We start from the raw sequence: 25505 nt of genomic DNA on the forward strand, positions 1-25505 counted from the left end.
CTGTCTAGTCACAGTCCATGCAGCAAACAGATTCCTGGATGCTATGGCTTTATCAGCTAATGAAATCTGAGACTGTGTCTGTTTGGGCATCTCCCAAGCAACCTCTAAATTCTCTTCCCTGTGAACCAAAATGTCCAGAAATACTAATGCTGCATCATTACCAAAGTTCCCACGCATGCATCTTGCAGATGTGTACAGCACAGTCACCTGTGTTCACATGTATGTGCCAGGTGTTTCCAAGCTAGCTGATGACAACACATCTGCAAACAGAGGCTCAGGACATCAGTGCCCTGTCCTAAAGATGGGGAGGATTGCCCTAGCTGGATTTGGGTGGAGGCTGTGACTGGTTTATCTGTGGGCTCTGTTCTAGCAGCCTGTTGAAGATTTGAAGGGGTGGTACTGAACTTACAGCAGATAAAGTGCTTCAGTCAGGGCTATGCTGTAGCGGGTCTGTGTTAGGCTGGAAAATTGGATGTGTCACGCTGCCAGGTTTTACTGAGCAGAAAATCCTCCTGAGTTGAATGGCAAGCCAAAGTTAGAAAAGCTATTAGCATGTGGCTGTGTCCTGCTAATTAATCCTGCTGAAATGCAGTTTGTAAGCTAGATAAAAGCACTTTCAGCTCAAGCTGGTGTTAGTGCACAACACCGTACTGTACGCTTGCTACTTGGAGCTATCTCTTTTGCATAGTGCAGGGTGGTCAACAACGTTACCTGTATTAGGGTCTGGCTTAGCTCTTCCAGCCAAGCCAGGCTATGGGAGCCCATTTGGTGGAGATGTGCAGAACAGGAAGTTCTGCACATCTGTGCAGTAAGATTGAGCCTTCAATCTGAAGTAAGATTGAGCCTTCTCCTGAAGCTGGCAGAGCTGCTGCTGAGCTACTCTTCAAGCATTTACCAGGCAAGACTTGACAAAGGGCAGACTGATCCAATGTGAATGCAGTGAATCAGGGCAGCTATTTATACTACTCCTGCAGGGATGCTGGGTCAACCATTTCCCACAAGCTCTTAATTCCTTTGTTCACTTTCTCCGATTCATAAGAACCTCTCCAGAAACTTTCTTAGGGGGTGTGTGGAGGTTTACCCCTCTGCTTGCACTCTCACACATTTCTCAGTCCTGGCTTGGAGGACTTTTTGATTCACTGAGACTCTATTTCTTATGTAATCTCTTGGGGAAAATTATCAGTACTGGTGAGAGAAATGCCTCAAGTCTGTTCAGGATTAGACGAACATAGATCAAAAGCTTATACTTTAGAGGAAGAGGAGTTGGTGCCCAAAGCCTCACCATCAACTGGGTACTGACAGACTGTCACTGGGGCTAGAACTGAGTGTAAGGGGCATCTTCAAAGAATTTTCTATAACCTGTTTCTCACCTGGTGATTGTAATCATTTGACATGGCAGGGAACTAGAGCCTTTACTTGGACTGGAGGGCTTTGACATACAGGGAACTCCAGAGCCTGATGGTGTTCTTGTCCCTCTGTTCAAAGCATCAGGTCTGGCCTGCCGCCTTGATGCTGGTCTGGGGAACTAAGTTCTTATGTCTAGTGCACCCGATCCTATTAGCCTATTAGGATGCCTTTTTTCCTCACCAGGCTTTTGCTCTAGATTAGCGGATGAAGGAAACCTATTTTCCCTTGTCCCAGGAAGAAAACTCAGTGCTGAGTCCCTATAAAGGATGCAGACTTTAGTCTGTTCAGTGTATCATATAGAGTTCTGTAGCCATTCCTTGAGAACTGCTGAGCACAGAAATATGAATTTTAATTATTATGATTATTAATTAATTCTATTTTTTGTGTGGTCAGTGAATTGTAGAGAGGTTTGTGTGGTGTGTTCCGCAGTTAATACTCCTCTTGAGAGTTCCACAGGAGGGGGAAAGAAGGATGAATTGTCTCTACCCTTAGCCAAGCAACCAGACGTGCATCTGTGCAAGTGTGTGCTGGCAATACTAATCAAAGAACTGCTGGCAGAGCTCTGCCCAGCAAACTCTCTGTTTTACTGTAGCAGCTCATTATTTTGCTGATCACCATGCAGTTTTCTAAAAACCACTGACCCCTTCTTAATCTTACTTTGACTCTGGCAACCAGACTACAGGGGTTGCGGTTTCCCCTGCCACAGTCCCATAGCAAGTACAATGCTTTCTGCTGTTGTAAATGAAAATCAAGCAGCTGAGAATCTGGCTAGATGCGGGGAAAGTGTACATGGGTAAACAAGTAAAGACATGGACTTAAACCTGACCTACAGAGCATTTCTTTAAATCTCCACAGTTATGGAGGGTTATAACAAAAACAGCTGTAAAAAGCCAAGGCTAAGCCACAGTGCTGGGAGTAACCATACAGAGAGGCACAGTGTAATTTTCTCATACCTCCATCAGATAAAATCTGTGGAAACCAACATCTCTACATGAACTGGGTCTAATTGATCCTGTAAATGGAGGTGGAAGGCTGGAAAAGGATAGCCACCGACTGGAACCATTGCAGTGCTATGACTGGCCAATGTGTGAACTTTCTCTTGCAACAACATGTCCTGGACAGTTTTTGGCCTTGACTCCAAGTAGAAACTGCTCAGTGGGCTTGTGACGGGAGGGAACTGTGCTCCTGAGTGAAATGAGAGCTGGTTTTTCTAAGGGACAGGTGCTTGCCAACAGTTTAAAGAGGTTTTCCTTTCCCTGAAACATCCAAAACTCATCATAAAGCTCATAACTCTAAAAAAACAATGTACAGAGTAGTTGGACCTAGAGCTAACTGCTGGGAGCAACTGGGACAAAGTTGGAACGGAGGTGGATGTGCCCGATGCAGTGCTGGGGACATCTCTGTTGCAGACCACAACATGGTGTAGAGCTGCCTAAGTGGACCTGAAGGAAAAGGTAACTGCACCAACACAGCCTGGTCCAACAGCCTGCAGCATTGACAGAGGCCCAGGTACATACAGACCCTTGCCAAACTAAAGCTAATGATTACCCTGAGGCCAGAGGCTGTGTCGTTTCTCCTCTCTCATCCAGGGAGCACTGCTGCAGGGTGCTATGGCAGCGTCTGTTTTGGGCAGCGTGCTTCAAGCCCAGTCCTGTTGCTTTCACTTGGGCAAGACTTTGCTTGGAAAGACTCCCAGAGGTGTATTGGAGAGGGTTAGAGCCTACTCCAGCCTACTGGTAATAGTCGTAACGTATCCATGCAAGACCGTAACTACCAGGCAGCAGAAGCCACTCTTCAGTCTCAGTTACAATTTCAAACCAACATGCCAGGCTTGTTCCACTACCCAGATATTAACAAGCTGACTCAAAAAGAAGGAGGAAATTTCATCTGTGTCTTGCACATCACTTTCTGATCTGACTGCCTTTGTGCCTCCCCTTCCCACCTTTCTGTGGAGATAAATCAAGGGCCAAGAATATATTCATGCAGCACAGGCAATAGCAAGAGACTCGGGGAGGAGGTTCTGTTTATGGAGCCTCCCCAGGCCAGGGCCTGGCATGCTGTTACCTGCCAGGATAAACATGTTTAATTATCTGCATTAATATTCAGGCCATGAAATCATCAGCATTTGTACCTATTCATTTATATAAATGGAACAAGCTTTCCAGAGCACTGCTGCTGACAGCACGTTCCCTCAAGGCCCTTCCTGAGAGAAGCATTTGCCATTTTGCATACATACATTTCAATTAATTACAATGGGGTGATTGATTAAATGAAAAAATATGATTAATTTACAGCTGTAGAAATCAGCTGAGGTCAGAGTAAACGCATGGAAAACACAAGTGATTCCCTTGCAGTTCGATTTTCACTTCAGATCAGTGGTTCTCTGTCATTCTTAGATATGGGGGGTTTGAGCACTTTATTGGAATGGTGTATTGGTAAAACAGAAGAAAGAACTTTATGACAGAGGCAGATGCTGTTCGCTGACAAACCAAGCGGCGCTATTGCCAGGAACCCCTGTATCTTCTCTGTGCTTCTCCTGGCCTCAGATCCACACTCTGAACTAGGCATTTCTTTCTCACATGAGCTATTTGCCGTGACTGTGAAAGGTTAATGGTACTGGTCAGAGCCGAGAACAATGCTGGATTCTTACATTCATCTCTTCCCATCCATACGCATGCACAAATTGCAGCCCCACCCTGCAATACCAACACTGCTCCGGTCTTACTTCCAATCGCTCTGCTGCAGTGTTACACCAGCCTGTGTCTGCATGCATCTGTTGATAGGCTGCTTTCTCCTGGTGATCTCATCCCAGTCTTCCTCTGAGCACAAAATAGGTGAAACTAGTCCTGTGCTTAATATCTGATTCAGTAATAGATGGAGAACGTTGCTGAGGTAGGGATAGGATCATCTAAAGGGTATGTGCAGCCTAGTACAGTTGTCTGAGTAACAACCTTACAGTAATGTATGTTTCAAAAAAAAAAAAAATCAAAAAAGTGACAGTCTGTGTACTTACAAAGTCAGCCTGGACTCATGTCAAATTCCTCCTGGAAATGAGTCTGTACTCCAGCGTGCCAAAATGTGGGGATCGCTCCAGGTTGCTTCACTGCCCTTGGCCTTTTGGCGAGATGCCAAGATTGCTGTAAAGAGCTCGCAAATGCCAAGTGATCCTTGGGCCACATGATACATGAGTGAAGCAGGTAAACCACACCCAGGGAGTGCACAAAAACCACACAGGACCTGAGAGTTCAGATAATGCTCCAAATATTGCTGAGACTCAAGAAACACAGACTTGTTCCTTCCCTTATCTCCTTCCAATCTATGAAGCTGTGTGCTAGGATCAAAGGGCTTTTCATGAGAAAAAGATTGCTATTAGAGGGTGTCCGTAGAAGATCTCAGGGGACCAGATCAGTGTGTCTAAACTCGAAGGCAGAATTTGATTACCTCAGTACCAGATGTCGTCTACCAGCCCTGTTGCAATGGCCTGTACTAAAAGTGTGTAATGATGCTTGGTGCCTGGTGTCAGCCTGAGTACGGCATTGTCATTGAGTTTGCATAGCCAAGGCCATGAGAAAGGAAAACAGACTCCCAAGAGGCTGCTCCAGAGGACCTAGGTTCCGGCACAGAAATTGGAGCTGGGGGGGTGGGGCAGGGAGGGAGAAGTGCTGAACCAGCAAAGGGACAGGGCAAAGGACTCATAAGGATACCAGTTCCTTAATGTCAGGAAACATGTTTTAATTCTACAGCCATGCTGTTAGGATTGGCTAGAGGAAGCTCTTGCCTCTTCCTAAGACCCTGGAATCCTTGCCTTGGCATCTGTCTTAGAGTTATAGAAATCAGACATTAAAGACCTCTTGTATCTGCCAGTTTAGCCATCTGTCAATGCAGGATTGTTCCCAGTAGCCTGACAATGAGGTGACTTTTTGCCTTTGACTGCGGTGGGAGGTAGTATGTTTTGGAACTTTGGCATCTGATTCCCCACACCCTCTGTTCTGATACCTGGCAAGTCTGCACTCAACATTGTACAATTTATAACTGTGTAATAAACCTAGTGATATTCCATATGGCATTTTCCATATATCTGCCTGTCAGACTTGATTCTATCCTGAAGTTAGACTCATTTGGAGCTGCAAAAGTGACCCCAGTTTTGACAGGTGAAGAAAGATACAGCAGTCCAGAGAAGAGCCCGAGGGATGGGATTGAAGCGGGGGGGGGGGGGGGGGCGCTGGATCCCCCTCGCTGTGGGAAGCTGGGCACCAGCAGAGGCTGACAGCAGCATGCGGATCTGTCATCCAGTAGCGCCTGGTACATGGGATCCCAAAGTGGGAGAGAAGCAGCATCCATACTGCAAATGTGTGATGTGAGAGGAATGTAAATTGAAGTTAAAAGAGGGAGTCTTCCGCTCAGTGGTGTATTCCCACTCAGCACGTGAGATCTGACTGGATCCAAATTGTCAGGTGGCCTTGTGAATGGAAGGAGTCGCTGGGACCAGTAGGTTTGATGTTTTCCATCTCTTAGAGGGACTGGACTTCATTAGGTAGGAGGAGGAAAACCCAAGCCATTCAGAAATCTACATGTATAGGAAAGTTTGTTTTTTACATATTCCATTGGGATTTTTCAGGGCAACCAAGAGTAAATGTTACAAAACTAAATATGAAACTGCCCTTCATTCCCTACGCTCACCCAACCAGGGTGGCACCTGTTTCCACAAGTTGGTGTTACCTATTGACTAGCTAGATTCTTCTCTCCAGCTCCCTCTGTTGCTCAGGGATAATTAACTATTTTGCAGTTCTAGCTCCAAACTGAAAACACCTTTTCAGTGGGGGAAAAACAAACAAACACCTTAGCAGAGAAGGATTCAAGCCCATTCAACACAATCTACTTTTTCCGTCTTAAGAGGGCTGACTGATCATTATCCGGATAATTTTGGAAAAGTAATCAGTAGAAAGTCCATCACTGATAAGCTTTGCTTATTTATTACTGAAACGACAGGGGTTTCCAGGGAATGGGTCTCATTCTGACAACATCTACAGGAGAGACAAATAACTGAGGGGCAAAAAGGCAGCACAACAGGAGTACTGAAACCACGACAGCTGCTGGAAACCCTGACTTTCAGTGAAGTTTGCAGAATCGTCTTACTGCAGCAAAGCTAAGGCAACAGCCCCAGCATTCCTGTGGATGGCAGCTGGCTTGGTATCTCTGTACTTGTCCTTTTCCACGAGTAGAATGCACTGGCTGTCAGGGATAAAGGCAGTGAAAACCGCCCCAGCGCTCAAAGAGCCCATGAAATGAATTGTAAGAGTGGGAACCTCAGCAATGCCCATCTTTGCCTGCAGAGCTTTCCTACTGCTAGAATGGAATAGAAACAGTTTCTTTCTGAAAGAGAATTTGGCATTTTGAATGTAAATGTCAAATTACTGCTGGCTAATTGGAGACCTTAACCCCAGAATTAAGTCCTAGGTAGGCTGGGTGGAAAGGTAAAAGCCCAGCTTGAGAAGCTGCATAATGAGCAAACATTAACTGTCAGGCACAAACCCAGAGGAAGCAGAGGGCAGCGTGAGAGTGTCTGATAATCTCACAGATAAATATATGGGTAGACACATTAATACGTAGGTAAACACTACTCTGTTCAGTATACTCAGTAATTACCTCAGGGATCACGTAATCTGTGTCAGAATTCGCCTTGATTTAGCTCATTTCCAAGCTACTGTATAAAAACAATCAGCATGTTATTCCTGATTGTCAGATCCAATACCAGATCTCTTGGTTTAATGAATTACAGGCAACACTTTGAGACTGCGCTCTCTACTTACTGAGGGCAGACACGCAGGTGCGTCTACACAGTCAAGAAACATCTCTGCTGCCGGTGAGCATAACAGGCACAAGAAAAGGCACTAGCCCTACTTATTCCTAGGGATTTCAAATAGGCTGCTACATGCAGACTAAAGACTTGCATGGTACTGCTGAATGTACCAGGTGTACTCAGGTGGATCATACAAGCTGTGAGTAAAATGAGATTAGTCTTGTGAACAGCACGGTTCTTTGGGATGCAATTCAGGTTGTTGTACCACTCTTCACTGTTATCTCTGGAAACTTTCCAAAGGTTTCAGGCAAGTTCCTGAGTGTTTATCTCATGCTGAAACTGGTTTTACCCTTGCAGGGGGGAGCGCTTTTCTTCAATTGTGGGGGAAAAAAAAATCAGAGTTTTGTTTCTAATTCTTATGCCAATTCTTCTCTTGACCCTGAATGCATCCTTATGTGCTTCCATTCCCACTTGTAAGCCATGGAAAATGGTATTTCCTGACCTTTAGGGTGGTTTGTAAGGATAAATTAATGGTTTTGCAATGGTCAGCAGCAGGGGCCGCTGACACCTGTGAATAAATTCAGTGATTTGGATACATTCGGGAGGAAGCTGCCTATTTATCAGCAGAAAGTGCTAGGTGTTTTCCAGTTCATGGGAATTCTGCAGCGCTCCGCTCTCTCCTTGTTCCAGCAGCTCCTCCCTCAAATGCTCCAGTGCTATTCTTTATGCCAGCCTTATAGTTAATGCTGACTAGTGATGCAGAGGAGTACATACGGGCTTAATTATGTCAGATATGTTCATTAATTATCACCGAACTGGCTATGAGGCTCATTACAAAGACCTAGGATTTTCATTTCCTTAAAGCCCACTTGGCAACACCAGGAACTGAAGAAGGTTCCTCATGTAGACATTTAATGAGTTAAACCACTACTGACAGCAGCTACACAGCATCTCATACTTCTATTCCTTCTTCAGATGAAGACCAAGGTCAAATCTATAATTAAAGCTTTTCAGGGAGCCCATATGAGTGGGATGCAGAGGGAGGCCTGCCTTCAGTTATATTTTCTTGCATTTCAACCAAGGCACGCTATCGATGTTTATTACACTTGGAAACTGCTAAAAAGGCTGTTCTGTTATGAACTAAAGAGATAGAGCAAACAAATCACAGGGAAATAATTCTGAGTCCTCAGTCTGTGATTTTTGCTGTTTGACCACTACTGCATATACTTTGCTGTGCTAATCAACAATAATAAATATTCACCTCTGAATCGATAACATGTTTCCAGAAGCACGCCTTGCAATGCAGAAAGGGTACTTTGTGCTCTGCTGATCAGCTCGCGCTTGCTCTGCATTACAACATCATCTCGCTGCAGCAGGTAACGTCTCTACACAGCTATCTCCAAAATGTAGTTACCTCCTTTTCAATACATGAAAACGAAGATGGCACACTTCTGCAACAGCAGCAAAGGTAGACTGGATGTATTCAAATAGGGTCTGAATTACATTTATATTGCAGCTCTCCTGCAGAATAACAAAGGCTCAGGTGGGCTATAGATGTGGTTTTATGTCAGAGCAGTGTGAGCAGGAATTAGCATATGTAAGAATGAAGTCTTCAGGTTTTCCGTTTCTCATTCTTGTCATCTCCTTGTTAAATAGAAACAGTGGCAGCTAATACATTAATGTGTTAAACCGAGGCCAGGACGAGTAACTTATTAGGATTTCAAATCAAAATATCTGGAGGAAATGATGTAGTAAGTTTTTTCCCTGACCCTTTGGACTCTCGAAACAAGATTTAGTAAAATGAGAAAAATATGCTTCAGCACAGGATATTACACTGTTGGTGTTTCCTGAGATGAATTTTGCTGAAGTGTCATTACAAAATTTTGTCATGAGGATTTTTTCAGAGGTTCAAAGTAGTTTTTAGGTGTATATTGCTGAAATTATTAAGAAATACTGTGATTTTAGTGCCAAGTGACACTAGGCATGACACAACGCTATTTTTTTTCATTCCCAAGGGAAAACAAAATAAAACCAGAACTCAGGTCAAGTATTTTGAGGTTTGCTTAGAATTTCTAGTACCTTTGACAAACTTATTTTCCTGACAATATTTCATTGTTTTGTGAGCAATTTTTAACCTGTTAATTTCTGCACTTTCTAGGACATGATAGCATTCCAGTAACCCAAATCAAAGCTGAAGCAGTGGAGGTCAGACATGCAAGGTCACGGTTATTAAGAAGTCTGGCACAGGCTTCTCTCTGAGAAGGCTGAAACTCTGGGTTTCTGGTAACGGACTTGTGGGCTGCTAGAAAGTCCTTTCGTCGCTAATAACTCATAGCAGTGCCTGCAGTGAAAGACGGACTAGGTTCGTTTTGTTTTCCAAGGCTCACAGGTTCAGTGATGACACCCAACTGTTTCATTCTGTGATTCCTGAGCTTTCGATAACAGAGCTGCACCGAGTTTATCCCCAGGAAACTGTGGGAATGGGCAGGAACAGGCTCCTTGGGATGCTCAGTTCAGGCAGTGTCATGGTGGGGCTGTCAGGAGACTCACTCCTGGTACTATTGTAAAGAAGATGCTGACTCAGTGAGCACGAATAAGCTATTTATTAAAGCACAAACAACCTATGGACTGAGAAGGTATAGGATTAACCTAATAGCTGCTGCCAAAGTAGGCAGAGACCAAGCCTTGCCATGCGATACTGTCTTTGCATTCCTGTGCCATGGTGAGTGAGTTGAGCAAGGAGACAGCCATTCAGCAATGCTCTGTCACATACCACTTCAGAAAATAATTTCAATATCCTTGCTCCCCTTCCATTCCTCATCACAGGCTGACTGACACTAATGCAAAATATTCATCGATCCACATGGGATGTTATTGATGGTCCACTGGCTAGAGAGGTGTTTCATATGGCCTCGCTCCACAGGTATCTAGCTTGTTGAATAATTTGCTTGGAGTATGTTGAGAAATGCCAATGAAATATAAACTGGGAGACTGACAAGGAGGAAATGTCATGCGTCGGCTGCTTTCCGCTTGTGTGAGGAAGACTGAATGTGCATGCTGGGTACAAAGGTTTGCAGCACTGCCACTCTGTGGAATGTGACTTAGGTCTATTTGTCTTTGGATGGAGATGGAAACCCTGTGAGAGAATGGTACCCGTGCCATTAATGTTTTGCTTGGATCTCATCCAAAAAATCTGGGCAAAAGTAAGAAGTATTTCCAGTTTGGGAACGACATTTCATTCCTGCCTGTAAATGTGGGACAATGGAGACGTATTTTCTTGGAGGGAAAAGAGAATGGCTTGTTAGTTGTTTGGTGCCCTGACTGTTTGAATTAAGTCAGAAGATCAGGACCTCAGGCAGAGTTAAATCTCGCCAAGTGTTCCCACAGGGAGCAGCTCTGCCCCTGCAGCCTGCCCCAGGCTCCGGCGGTGCTTACCGGTGCGTGTGGCGAGAGCAGGACGGCGTGCCCAGAGAGCACCGGCAGTGCTGTAGTGTGGGTGTCTTCTCTGCCCGCACTGGTGACCTGGTGCGTGGTTGGCTCTTGTCTCCCTGGGGTCTCTTCTGCTGGGGTCTCTGGGGTTTCTCTTATACTTGTGATCTGTGCTGGGATCACTTTCAAGTTTGTCTCCATCAGCAAGTCTAAACACAGATTGATCATCTTGGAAAAGACTCTTGTTAAATGTGTTTAAGGCAAATATTTACTAAACAGAATAGATCATGCAAAGTCACCTCAAAATGTGATAACTTTTTTCCAGTAGATATTAAATAAACATTGCTAGCAACCATCAAATCTAAGAGCTAATGGAAACTGCCTAGTATTAATTGCTTGGTTCAGTTCCAAAGGCAGCTTATGAAAATGTACAGACATTTTTCCATATATGTATCATATCTACTACTTTTCTTTTTTCCTTTTTGAAATACAACAGATTGCATGTTTATGTGCTAATTTCTGATGCAGGCACAGCACTAAATAATCAGATTGACACTCAGCCGAAGTGCTTACAAAAACTGCAAGCACAAGTATCTGATTTCTTCGCGTCTTATGACAACAAAAGCATAAAAGGGGTAAAAACCCGAGAGAATAAATAAAAATTAATAGCTGCAATTGCAAACCCATATTTTTTTGTAAACTCTTAATGTTTGCATTTGTGATTCATCTAGTATGTCTTAAAATGTAAGGGAAAAAAGGAGCTTTGCATATTCACAGTTTGGTCCTCAAATTAAGTTTCTATTGTGAGGCATATCAGTCCTTGCAGATTTGGAGAGCAGAACTGCATTTTTACAAAGTATGCTTGAATATATTGAGATGTATATCAATGGGAGATGTATATCAACGATCTGGACGAGGGGATCGAGTGGACCCTCAGTAAGTTTGCAGGTGACACCAAGTTGTGCGGGAGTGTTGATCTGCTGGAGGGGAGGAAGGCTCTGCAGAGGGACCTGGACAGGCTGGATCGATGGGCCGAGGTCAATTGTGTGAGGTTTAACAAGGCCAAGTGCAAGGTCCTGCACTTGGGCCACAGCAACCCCATGCAACGCTACAGGCGTGGGGAAGAGTGGCTGGAAAGCTGCCAGGCAGAAAAGGACCTGGGGGTGTTGGTTGACAGCCGGCTGAATATGAGCCAGCAGTGTGCCCAGGGGGCCAAGAAAGCCAATGGCATCCTGGCTTGTATCAAAAATAGTGTGGCCAGCAGGACTAGGGCAGTGATCGTGCCCCTGTACTCGGCACTGGTGAGGCTGCACCTCGAATGCTGTGTTCAGCTTTGGGCCCCTCGCTCCAAGAGAGACATTGAGGGGCTGGAGCGTGTCCAGAGAAGGGCAACGGAGCTGGGGAAGGGTCTGGAGCACAAGGCTGACGGGGAGCGGCTGAGGGACCTGGGGTTGTTCAGCCTGGAGAAAAGGAGGCTGAGGGGAGACCTCATCGCTCTCTACAACTGCCTGAAAGGAGGCTGTAGAGAGGTAGGGGTCGGTCTCTTCTCCCAGGTAACAAGTGATAGGACAAGAGGAAATGGCCTCAAGTTGTGCCAGGGGAGGTTTAGACTGGATATTAGGAAATTTTACTTCACCGAAAGGGTTGTCAAGCATTGGAACAGGCTGCCCAGGGAAGTGGTGGAGTCGCCATCCCTGGGGGTATTTAAAAGCTGTGGAGATGTGGTGCTTAGGGACATGGTGTAGTGGTGGTCTTGGCAGTGTTAGGTTTACGGTTGGACTCGATGATCTTAAAGGTCTTTTCCAACCTAAATGATTCTATGATTCTATGTGGTTTTGATCTTTTCCTGGTAAGTCAGCTCTGGGAGCGGGTCTCACTTCTTTGTCCCCGCTGCTCCTTACTGCTGTGTATTTCCTTCCATCTGCAGAGTTTTCTCTTTGTCATTTTGCTTCTGTGGCTTGGAGAGGTGCGTTTTTTTCCCAAATTCAAATGATTCAACCACCTCTTCTTCCACTTTCTCAAACCCTCAGGACTATGGGCTCTTGTGGGAAATGAGAGAGCGTGTGCATCCCAAGAGCTGCTCATTACAAAGTTTTTTTTTCCCAAGGACAAACAGGCCCATCTCTCACTCAGTGTCCAGCTTAACTGTAGAAGTAGCTACATCTGTGGAACAGTTTACCCCATTCCAGCAGATTAGAGAAGTGTGAGAAAAGAGGGAGAGAGAAGCGTAAAGAGGGGAGAGTCTGAGAAAATCAAAACCATGAAAATGGGAAGGGAGAGAAGCTCACAGAGAAAAAAGGGACAGAGGAACTGAAATTGCAGTGACCTTTTTCATGTTTGCATGGCTTTAATGTTTGTTTCAGGGTAGCTCCTGCATCCTTCTGCCCAGAGCTTACTGCATGAATGCTGTGTCTGCGCAGTGGAAAATGGTGCCCTGGTCCTGGAGCTCACAGCCTGCACAGCCGAGGGGCAGGAGGGGAAGCAGGCAGGAGAATGGAGCTGGTCAGAGGGAGAAAGTTGGTTAAATTCACGGCCTGTAGGAGCCTGTAGGAGCTCCCAGTATCGAATCCTACCTACGGAGAGCTTCCTGCCAGTTAGAGACTTATAACTGCCCTCATGTCATACCCAGCTGCATTTTAACACATCTAAGCCGGACTCTTTCTAATGGTGACAGAGTTGCAAGGCTGGGCTTGGGACAGCAGGAATTAACCTGTCTACACGAGAAAAGACCAGAAAAGCAGGTTTGGGAATGGCTCTGACAATAGACAACTTGTCTGGAGATAAAGCAGAAGTAGGAACTTTGACTAACTAGGAGGTATCCCTGAGACAAAGAAGCAGAACAATATCTTGTCTCTGCTTGGTACCCAGTTGCATCTCTGTGTGAGAAAGATTTGTCACATTTGAATTACGCCAACTCTGGTCCTGGGCCGGTTGGTTGCTGCATGGCTCTTTCATTGCAGAAATACTCCTATAAAGATCTATCACTGAGAACGGCGGGCTGCCAGGCTGATGAATTACTGCAATACATCATTCCCGTTAGGCACCCTGCTCGTGTATATATCATCCAAACGGAGGCTTTCCCCAGGGAAGTAAAGACCCACAAACAAAACCCATTTAATCGTGGAGTCAGTACCACGCTTCAGGCCGGGAGCTGCTTTGCTGGTGCCAGCTGAGAATCCAGGCACACAACCAGGTTTTCCTCAGCACAAGGCTGTGCACCATGTTTGCAGCCTTTCTGCCAGCACTGTCTTTTCTTGCAGATAAGCTTTATTTTTTCTTATTGTCTGAAGTTTTCAATAGAAATGGTGCAGTAACCACTGTTATTGCATACACGGTTATAGCATTCATAAACACTGGGGTTTTGTGTCACCTCTTCTGCCACCACACGATTTGTCAGAGAAAATCAGTCCCACCTCAGACAGGTTTGCACAGGAGATTTTGTGAAAGGGGAAGCAGATTTAACTACGCAGAAACTTGGGAAACACTGCCTGCCCTTCTTGCTGTGCCAGAGTAAAGCAAACCTGCAAGCTCCTTGCTACTCCATTTCATGACACTGGGCTGTCTGGTCTTACAGCTCGCTTCCTGCCACACCGGAGGGGTGTTGGTCTTCATAGTTAGGTATTTTGCCTTCATGAATGGTCAAAGGCTCTTAGTGAACTACCAAGTAGAATGAGAGACATTAGGAAAGTCTCCTGCCTCATGTGCATTCCCTTGTGCACACCTGGAAGTGTGGAAATTGGGCACATTTGATACATAGCTTTCGAGCTGTATGTAGTTATTGACATACTTGCCTCTGTGTATACCTGATCTGTTTTCATCACTTTCAATCATTGCTAAGCAGCAAATGTCACAAGACTACGACACTGCTCAGAGAAACTTCTGGTTGCATACAGCAAGCTGTGAACTTTCGCTGTGAAAACCAGCTAGCTTCCTAGACAACAGCATGCAAAAGAGGTGCAGGGGATGTCGTCCAGTGCAGTGATATCCTGCATAGACCTGGCCTGTGGTCAGTCACCTCGTCTCATCTCATCTCATCTCATCTCATCTCATCTCATCTCATCTCATCTCATCTCATCTCATCTCATCTCATAACTAGTCCTAGGAAGAAGCGATGATCACAAAGCGGTTCAGCTGCTGGAGCAGAGAGGGATCGCTGGGGACAAAGGAATTTGCCTGCAAGGGTTTAGCAAGTAAGGTTGGTAAAGCAGTGTGAAATATTTTGAGACGGAGCAAGATACTTTAGATTGGCAAAGCACTGAGACTACCTATAGCTGAGACTACCTATAGCTGACTAATTCCTGTGTGGTATTTGCTCAGTGAACGAGACTGTCTCTGACAGAACTCTGCCGTACGAGTCACACCAACAGCAAAATTAACTCCCTCTTCTGCGTCTATACTCAAAGCTTCCACGTTAACGCTTCAGATGCATACAGGTTTCAGTGCTGGAGAATTTGTGGGTGAGGATGCATGTAGGTTTTGAAGTCAGAGAATATGGGCACAAGAGAAGTTGGGTCCTAAAGGAGAAGACACGCTAACAGGCGAATGGATTGCCAGAGATTATTTTCTCCTGTTACTTGTAGAAATCTTTTATAGATGCAAAGATTGTTGGTAATTATCTATTTCTCACTTGTGAGCCAACGGGCAGCTGAGCATGAAGCACGTCTGTGTTCTGTGCTAGATTGTTTGTTTTCCTGTCTCTGTGTTGATTCTTTTAAATACTGTGGGAATTCAACATTTCCAGTCTATTTACCCCTTGTAAGACCACTGTATGTCTGTCTGTTAAACAGCAGTATGTAGTCAATTTGTACACCACAAGATAATGCCCTGTCCAAAGGAAATCAGACCATTCAGCCAGTGAGCAAAGGGCAGAGCTGAAATGTGAAGTTTCCTGACACAACCTCTTGCAAAGTGGCAAAGCGCGGAGTAATACTGAATCAAAATGTTACTTTGCAAGGCAGGGGGCCAGTGGCTGCTGCAAACGTGATGGTTTTTCAGATGTCTTAGCTTAAGGGAACCTGAAGACTTGCAGATTTAAAAATTGAAAATGTTTAATTCAAAAGTGCACTAGCGCTCCAAAAAAGGCAGAATGCCTAATAGAGTAGAGCAACAACCATAAATGTTAAGCACACCAAATGGGAAGGATCAACACACTATTAATTTTATCTGGAGACCACACAGTTCCAAAGAAATAACAATACTGTGCTTTTATAAAATATATACACTTTGCCGTGCAACAGTTGAAAAACTGGTACCCAACATAACAAGACTCTGATTTGTCCAGGTATTGGAATAACTGGGCTAATAAAAACAAACTTACAGTAATGCAGGTATCCAGAAGTGTATGGGCATCTGCTCATACTGCCACTATTAAAAAATACATTATTAAATAACAGAGTTTGGAGATTGCAAGGTCAAATCAGAGCAGAAGATGTGAGGCTGATGGTTTTGGAGTGAATGATCTCATTTCATTCCTGGAAGGGTGGAGGTTTAAACAGTCTGGAAGTGGATATAAACATTACAAAATATACTGAAGGCAAATGTATTCTTGTACTGAAAGAATAGCATGCCTAAAACTTAAGATCTGCAATAAAGAGCTATGTGTGTGATGTCAGAAGGACAACTTACATTTGGCTAACTACACGTGTAATTACCGGTACATATATCAAACATTCATTTCTAGACCCCTGTGGCTGCAGCTGCAACAGAATTTGACAGCCAGCACCATAAGGAAACTAGAAAGCTTCTTGATTTACCCAGAGCCAGTCAAAACCCGAGTAAGAGCTCTGGTGGTGCCCCACCTGCACAAGCCTCTAGGACCATCCTGGGCACGTAGGAAGGAGCAAATTTTTTTGAATACCACAGGTGACATTTTTGAATGGCAATACATTGTTTATAAGATACCAAAGCTTATTCCAGCATAGCTGTGCAAGACTATGAGGAAGTGCCATGCAACCCTTCCCTTTCAAATAATGACATCCTTCTTAGCAAGCTGACCTTAGAATTACGGCTAACAACCTGGAGTGAGCAGTGGTTGGACCACTGCTGGACCCCGCCTGGTTCAAAACCCCTGGTTGACCACACAGAGCCTTCATTTCACCCAGTCCGTTTCAAGGGCTACATGCAGGGAGCCGTGACAGATTTCCATTTCAGACAGTCTATCTGAAGAGTCTTTGATGTGAGTTTCACTTCACTGTCAGAAAGCAAAAAGACATTTTATATTCAAATAGATGTTAGGTGTGCTGCGTCTCAGCAATCCTACTGTAGCCCCTCCTTCTAATGCAATGGGACCCTAACTTAGTGGTCAAATCTGGAAAGACTTTCTGCCCCTACTGCAGTTCATGAGCTTGAAAGTAAATTGAAACAGAAGAAATGAACTCTTCAAATGCTTTTGATTTCTTTCTATTTGATCATCCATTCCACTTCCTTTTCCCTTGGGTCCTCTGATTGTTAATCTTACAGGTCACGGAACTTTTTAAAAATAATACACCAGGAAGATGCTATTAATGATTAATAAAGGCTTTATATATTTCTTTTCAATAATTTAAGTTCATTATGGTCAATGCTATTACACTAAATATCAGATTAATTAGTAAAGATGGGATTGCTGACAGGAAATTGTCACTGTAACATTATCCTGCCTTGGAAGGTGCCCATTAATTAACACTTAAAACCCAACTTGGAATCATAATAGAATTTTATTATAGTTCTTGTCATTCTCACATATACTGATTAATTATCTCTCATCAGCAACTTTGCTGGAAGGCCTGTTGCAGAGCAGATGACCCAGTGCTGCCTGCACACAAACATTTTATCTGCTCTTGCAGGAGGAGTCGGAAGCTCCTCTGACCCTGCCCCATCTCCCTGCAGCATCCTGCAGCGCTGGGCTCCAGCAGCCGCCCCTTGTTTGCACAAAGGCTGTGCCTCGCGGGGCTGGGTGGCAGAGTCAGGCTGCAGTCACGCCTGAGGGGGACCTCAGTGCCCCCGACAGCAAGACCACCAAGGCAGGGTCTAGACAACTCAAGGAACCTTTACCTCATGCTGTTTTTCTTTGACTTAAATCAGCATTTTCCATCAGAAGGAAAGATCTCCTGAGCTCATTACAGAGACCATGAACTCGCCCTTGAGGAAAGCCTGGAGTCTGACGAAGCTCACAGTGGGCTAGCTCTGAGTCTCTTGGTGATGGACTTCACAGTTAGAAGAGGTGTCAGAGGGCTTCCAAACGGAGTAACGCGGGCTTACCGAAGCAAACCTTAACATCATCACATTCACTCCCATCCAGGCTAACCACCGAGAACTGCTTTTTTTGACTCCGCCTTTCCCACTGGACAAATCACTTGCATGGCTTTTGTGGCCAAACTTAAATCCTGTACAATTAATTGGCCGTTGCACTGGGTGCACAGACAGGGAATGAATCTGAGTGTGCGTGGCAGCTCAAGAGCTGCTCTGACATTTAAATTCACATCCTAGACATGAGCCAGAAAAATGTTGCCATACAAGAAACTATCAAGCAACTGGGGCCCTGCGGATAAAACCCATTACTACCATGGAATGTGATTATTCATTAACTTCACTTAACCTCAACGTCAAAGAACCTGTTATATTTATAATTTCTTTCAGCAAGCATCCAGAACTGTTAAAAACAGGTAACCCTGTTGAAAATGGAAGAGGCATCTTCTTTTAATGAGCCCCAATTGTTGAATCAGTGTCTTTGCAATATCACCTGTTCCAAAGTCTATGGAAATAGTGAAATCTCACATGAGAAAAATACTTCCAGTATGTTACAGTCCTAAATTATTTTTAGAGCTGTATTTTACATATTCTTGTCAGATAATAGCAGATATTGATCTGTTAACTCAGTGATATTTGGCTTTTAAAGCAGAGTTTCATTTGAACAATGGCAGCTTAACTCTGGACAAACCTGTGCCATTTCTTTGCTGCAGAATTGGCTGCAGTGGAAGACATCACACCCAAGACACCTGGGATCATTCTTAGGCCTGACTGAAATTAATGGCCAAATTCAGGTTGATTCCTGAAAGCGAATATACCATTTTGGCCTGTGCACCCGCCACGTGGGGTCTGGAACTGTCCTGCCTTATGCCAAGAAACAGTGCAACGTTTTGAGCCTCAGAAATGCATTATACATCATATTGTCACTCTCTGCTGTATTAAGGGTTCTTATTGTTTCACTCACTCACATGCTGGTTGCTTTAGAAGGCCACTGATGAGGAAAGATTTTAACAAAGCAGAGCGATTTCTCCTGAGCAGTTATCCACCTCCGAGTGCCCGTGCCGTGCTGGCCCGGGGTCCCATGCGTGCAGCAGCCGACCCGCAAGCTGGGGCTGCCAGGGAGGAAGAGCCACCCTTTGGAGATCCACTGCCAGGGCCTGGGGAGCAGGCTGCTCTGCACAATTACAGCGCTGGTTTTGTACAGCAAATGCTCCAGAAATGCTGGTTAGGGAGGAAAGGAGGAGGAGGAAAGCTGTCGTGGGAACCGAAACCTGCTGGAGTGAAGGACTGCACAGCCATCAGCCTTGGGCAGCCTTTGCGCACAAGTCTGGTTGTCCAACAGGGACAGGGTGGATGTTGGTGCAGATGGCCTCGGGGATGCTCTTGTTCGCCCAGCCACAGGGCCACTGCTGGCCCATCTGAATGATCCCGGGCCGTGCTGCGCAGCCGGTGCGCAGACCTGCGGCACTCCGGGGATGGATGCGCTGTTTGGAGCTGAACGTTTCTGCTTGGTCACAAAACGAGCAAGTGAACAAAAAACATTTTGCGTGTCCTGTGCTCTGAATAGTTTGGTTGGTTGGTTTTGTTGCTTCAGAACGGCATGGGCCAAACTGGCTCTAAAGCTGTTCGGTTATTGCTACGCTTGACCCAAGCCTAGTACCTGGAGTGACCCCCAGGCAGCTGCAGTGACCCGCAGCCACACACGGTAGACCCAGCCCAGGACAGCCTGCCCTAGACCCCAGACCCCGAACACCCCTGTCCTGGCTGGTATCCTGTCGTAGCTCACATCACTGGGTGGGATTGCTGGTGTATGTTATACTCTCGCTAAAGCATTGGCAACTGAAAACTGGAACCAAAAGATTGAGACAGTCCTTTTCTGGACTTCAAGGGCATGGTGTCTCTTTTAGTATTTTCCTTCAAAATGCTTTAGTAATTCACCAAAGGAATGATGTCCCTACCATTTATGACCATTTTCCGGTAGTGTCTTTCCTGGTGACTCATGCAGTGTGTCTTTATAATCCAATAATTGTTTTCAATTTCCACATTGTGTCAGATTTAATTATATCTCTGGCGTTTAAGCCAGTGATTTAACTCTTTCTCTTTGGAATCTCTGTTTTCATTATTACTTAGAGGCAGATTTAGATGTGCAATGTTATTGTATATCTTCAATATTGAAGGAAATATCCATTATTTTTTATTTAGGGCTTCCTAATAAGCAGTTGGGCTGTGGAGGTCAGCCAGAATTATGGGTTTGTGCTTACCATACCAGCTGACATGCTATTAGGAAGTTTGGCGGTTTTGTGTGTCAGGAATATACCCTTAATTGTCCTTATGACCTTTTATTTACTAGTCCAAACTAGATGGATCAAAACACCTCTTTGTTGATTGTTCATAACATCTTGCTATTTTTTCTGTAGGATAAAAATAGTTTTGTATTACTCTGAACCGTATTGGTAGTCCCTCGGGGATTCTGGTAAAAGAAAGGTACTTTGAGAGCTTGTGAACAGCAAAGAAGGTGCTCCTGGAGAAGGGCTTGCTGCATCTGGTGGTGCAGAAGCCTTACAGGCACAACTACAGACAAGGTGGCTGATGTGCATTGCTTTTCAGTGGAGAGATAGGCTGCTGTCTTTGGGAAGTCCTCAAAAAATCCTCTGTTTTAGACAGAAAACTTAAGATTCAGCCCAGAGTTGTCTGGAACTCAGATTATGATGATCAAAACGTTTGTAAACCCGTAGGAACCTGTTGAGTCTCTAAGAAAATCGGTATCACCTGATTTTGCAATTAAAATGTCTTGCAGCTGCTCTGACTTATTAAATAGATGGTTGCAGCATAGGCCCTCTGAGAACTGTCTCGTGTCCTTCAAGTTCTTTTTGGGCCCTTGTGGGAAGAGGTGGTTAGTAAAGGGAACTTCAGAAATCGTATGTTAATGGAGAGGGTCAGAGTTAGATAAAATACCAGCCCGATGCTTAAATGGAGCTGCAAGTTTCTTAGTGGTTTGTGGAGGTTTAGGAGCATCTCTTTTTAGAAGAAAAAAACCTTTTCTTTCTACATTCCCTGTTTGCAGTCTTTCTAGGAAGTAGAAATCCTATGGAAACATGCAGACGTGTTTTTCTTGTGACCTTGCCAGCTTCTGAATCCAATAGGAAGCCTGTATAGGTGATGGGATGCTTTATCAACTCTTTTGGGATCTCTGCATCCCCAGCAGAGGCTAAATAAGCAGAATGCAGTTAGGATAAAAGAGAAACATATTTGGGCAGGCTATAGCAGCCCTTCTGATGTCTGATAAGAGTCAGGGTGTCAACAGTAGTGCATTGACAAAGGGAAAGCAAGGGGTAGAGGTTCCCCGTTTGTATTGCTTTCTGCGGTATGTGTTCCGGGTCAAGTGCCTGGGGAGCAGCTCTGCTGCTTTGTGATCCCCCGTCACTGATGCACCAACAGCTTGTCCTAATCAACCTGCTCCTAGCATGCACAAGGAGCTCCTGTGTTGTATCAGGGATATAAACCAAGAAACCCCGCACGAATGCAGAGAGAAAAGACCTCGTTCCCTGTTGGGGGCAGGCACAGCACTGGGAAGCCGCTTGGCAGTGTGTCACTTCCCTGGGTGACATAAGGGGTAGAGCAAGAATGCTGATTTCTACATGCTAATTAGCAACGGCAGCCTGGGCTTAGGGGCTGCAGACAATAGTGCTGTTGTGAATGAATCCAGCACACAGAAATGCGCTTTTCTCAGCATGCGAGATAACTTAGCAGCCTTTGATCATCAGCAGCCAAATGCCCCTCTCAGCCTGGAAGCTTGCTATCAGCTTTAGGGGGGTGCGCTCTGCTCCCAGTGCAGGAGGGACCGAAGCGGCTCTGTGCTGCCAGCTTTCCCACGTCAGGCTTCCCGTTACTTCCAAGAATTAACTATTTACATACCTGCCACTCATACCGTGACACAAGAGCAGCAACACGCCCTGCTCCTGGTAAAAGTGCTTCAGTGATGAAGCCCTGGGAACTTCTGGGTGCAGTGGCCAAGTGCTAGGTCTGTCCCTGGGGCGAGCCACAGCCTCAGGGCTTCTAGCTCTGCAGAGCTGCAGCAGGAGGAGCAATGCCACCCCAGCACTCTGGTCTGTGCTCCAAAGAACGTCTGCAGATATCTGAACGGAGCTCAGCTCTCCCAGACAAGCATCACCACTGATCAGGCTAAAATTCATCTCCGTCTGGCTTGCCTGGCTGCATACCTGAACGTGCTGGAGTCTGGGCACACAGTCAGGGGACTCAGCCATATGCAGGAGTAGGAAACCCCAGGGCGTTGTGCTAGACTGGGGAGGGCTGACTCTGGGGACGGAGTTTCTTTTCCTGGCTCTGCCATACATATGCTTGTGAAATCAGATTTTCTCTGTGCAACTACTTCTTCATCTCTCAGTACGTGCTGAAACTCCCCTCCTTTGCTTGGCAGTGTTAAGCACCTTTGCCTTACTCGTGTTCCAGCAGCTCTAAGAACAAGTTAAAGGATCCATGTCTGTGCTGACATAGAAGACACCAGAGGAGAACATTCACCCAGATCCATCAAGAAAGACTAGACCCTCAGGGTTCTGTTAACACAACCTAAAACTCCTCCAAGTCTCTATACATTTATAAAAGAGGATTGCTTTTGGGGGAAGGACCTGTTTCCATGTATACAGATGCATGCACTAATTCATTTACAGGCTTGGGACTTTGAAAATCCCAGAGATAAATATTGATGCTCAGTAATATAAGGTAGTGATACATAATGAGGAGCAAGGAATCCATTTACCTCTCAGGTGTTCTTAATAATGGGATATTAATAGTTATGGGACATTTGTTGGTATAGATGTCCTCTCCTTTCCTACAGGCAGGGTCTTGCCTTTTCTTTAGCAGACCTAATTGGCCTTATTTTTCTGAGATGTGACTATGCCCTGTAGTAAGATCCGGATGACAAGAGCAATGAAAGAGTTACGTACATAAGGTATAAACATATTTTGTGAGGAAGCTAATTTACTCCTAGATACCATGGCTATCCAGAAATCACCCCAACAGGAAAACAGACCTCCTGTGGAGATGGGCAGGCAGCCGAGGACAAGGGTTACTAATACAGGCTGGCAAGAAGCACCCATTGCTCCATGGCCCTGCGCTTACTGCAGTTAGTCATGGGAGTGTGGGATCCAGAAGCAGCTGCTCTGCCCGTTCTTGCACCTGTGCCTTGCCTCAGTCACTTGAGCCATCCCTCTGCTGACCCCCAGCCCACGGATCCAAGCAGCCTTGGCATCAGACCTTGTCTGTCCCAGGACGTATCCTCCCACAGCGGGGCATTGCCTACTGGTGCATGGACACCTGCGTCCTTCCTCAGAAGCTGCAGCTCCCATGATGGGGCACCGTTCTTGCAGAAGCAGCTGGTACAGAGCTCTCCTGGCAGAGATCTGGGCTTTAAGAGAATTATCAAGTTACCACTCTCAGGAGCAGAACGTTTTCTGTCGTGATCCAGACTGACGGGGCTGTCTGTCCCAATCAGCTAGCTGCTTCATCATACCCCATGGATATGGAATACTTTTTTAGGCAGGACACCTGCACTGGCAGTATTGCTCATTAATTTTTCTGCAGGCACTAATTAGAGGCCTCAAGTCCTCCTCGCTTGCTGTGTCTTTCATGTGTCAGTTCCACTTCTTTCATCTGCTTGTTTTTGTTTCTCTCTTTTCTGTGCTGACTCATCTGCTGAAGCCAGCCAGTGCGTGTCGGGACACTCCTCAGGTGGCCGGTGGCCGTTGTCCTGCAGTGAGCCTGTTGTGCCTGTGAGTCGAAGATTTGCACTGTGCCAGAATGGGCAGGCAAGGTGTGAAGCTGGCATTCGGGCAGCCTAGAGGGAGCGGAGAGTTCACACCATGTCAGCTAGCACCAGCTTTCACAAGGTCCAGCACTCCCAGTTGACCAAGAGCTCTCTAGGCTGTGATTTAGACCAGAAGCTAGCTTTGGTGATTTGAGTCATTCTTTCGGGGCAGCTGATTCCCTCTGTTGGCGATGCAGGAGCCTAGGGCATCCAGTCTCCTAAGCTAACCCCCATCCCCACCTGACTGTGAGGTCACCCAGCTTGCAGTCAGTCCAGCTCCTGCCCTCCTCATGGGTGCTGGATCCTCCTTTTGCACTCAGATGAAGGTGGGAAGATACATGCCTTCCATGCATCTGTAAGGCAGCATGCACTGAGGTTAGGTCCGTGTGCGTTTCTCCTGGCTGCAGAAGCTGAGGATTAGAATCCACAGTTGGATCTGTGGGATGCAACTACTCCGTGCAGCTGCTGCACCAGGTTGTCATCGCTTACTGAGTTACCTGGTGCTTTTTAACAGAAACGCAGTGCCTGGCGTGCTGACTGCTAGGTAGTGACTGTGCACTGTTACATCCCGTGCACAGATGTATCGTTGCCTTTTATTTATTCCAAAATTACCTGCCAATAACTTCAACAGCTTCCTTGGAGCTGTTCCCATGCTGAAAAGGGGGAAAAAAATGCTTTCATTGTCTACTTTTCCATCAACTCCCTTATATATATAAAAAAGAAATCTCCCAAACTGCTCCTGGGCAGGCTGCTGGCTTGGTTTGGAGGAGTAGGGACCCAACAGTGGTTTTATTTGGTCTGTCCTGTGTCTGTGGCTCTCCTTTCCTCCTTCAGACTTTTTTTTTTTTTTTGCCTTTTCTCTACTTCTTTTGATTTTGCTTCCTGTTTTATCTTGTTTATTCCTCTGTAGAGAAGGAGAGCGAGGGAGAGGGAGAGGGACTCCTTTGAAAAGTCTGGTTAAATGAACCACTGTGGGAGTCCAAATACTCTTTATAGTCAAGCAAGCTGGTGGAGAGGTGAGTGAGCGCCAGAATATTAAGCTGCATGCTGAATGGTGACTGCAAAGAGCAGCTTTTACAGTCCTCTTAGGAGGGGGAGAGAAGGGGACGGGGACACTCATTTGCCCAGAATTCAATCCCACTCTGCAGTCACAAGCCCAAGCCTTCAAAGGCGGCTTCAAACAGTCGATGTCTGGGTTGTATATGAGTGTGGTGGATGCATATTTTGGGTTCAGTTCAGCTGTGGTAGCAGCTACATTTTGGTTTTCATTAGCTTCTAGCAGGCTGTACATTTCCATGCCTAGCTCCGCTCTGGCAAGATCTGCATCTGAGCTCTGGTCCCGCTCACTCCGGCAGAATGCACATTTTTTGGCTGCTACATGTTTTTTCATTTTAGTCTTTTTTTGGCTGTTCTAGAAGCAGCTGGGCACAAATTACTTTCATTCCAATACCATTATTTTCATACGACAGGCTTCCAGCTAGTTAGAGCTATACTGAGGAGAGCGGGGGGGATAGCAATGACATTTCCCTTCAGTACAGAAAATAAACAAATTCACAAAACCAGAAGCTTTCAGGGAAGATCCTGTCACTTTTGTATAACCCCAAACACCAGCTGCTTTTCTGGCACTGCAGCTTCACCTGCAGTGCTGAGTCCTGAATATGTGGGAGAGTGAGTGCTGGGAGACGTCACCTGAATGTGTCTTGTGGAAAGCAGAGGGAAGACCATATATAATACAGCTGCCTCTTTGTAGAGGCAATTTTGAGTTTCATGTCCTCCTTCCCTTACTTGGGGGGGATCTTGTGGGAGCGGGCACTGTAG

At 45.6% G+C, this 25505-nt stretch overlaps 1 protein-coding gene across 1 annotated transcript in view; it reads left to right on the plus strand.

The window, feature by feature from the left end:
* Positions 1-24616, plus strand: part of BRCA1 (BRCA1 DNA repair associated) — a 59830-nt gene extending 35214 nt beyond the window's left edge. The window contains exon 25 of the transcript XR_012778620.1: positions 24598-24616. The gene's annotated coding sequence lies outside the window, so the exon portion shown is untranslated. The remainder of the gene's footprint in view (positions 1-24597) is intronic.
* The last annotated feature ends 889 nt before the right edge of the window (positions 24617-25505 follow it).

The sequence above is a fragment of the Mycteria americana genome, chromosome 22, assembly GCF_035582795.1.
Source record: "Mycteria americana isolate JAX WOST 10 ecotype Jacksonville Zoo and Gardens chromosome 22, USCA_MyAme_1.0, whole genome shotgun sequence".
In the NCBI taxonomy this organism is placed as follows: domain Eukaryota; kingdom Metazoa; phylum Chordata; class Aves; order Ciconiiformes; family Ciconiidae; genus Mycteria; species Mycteria americana.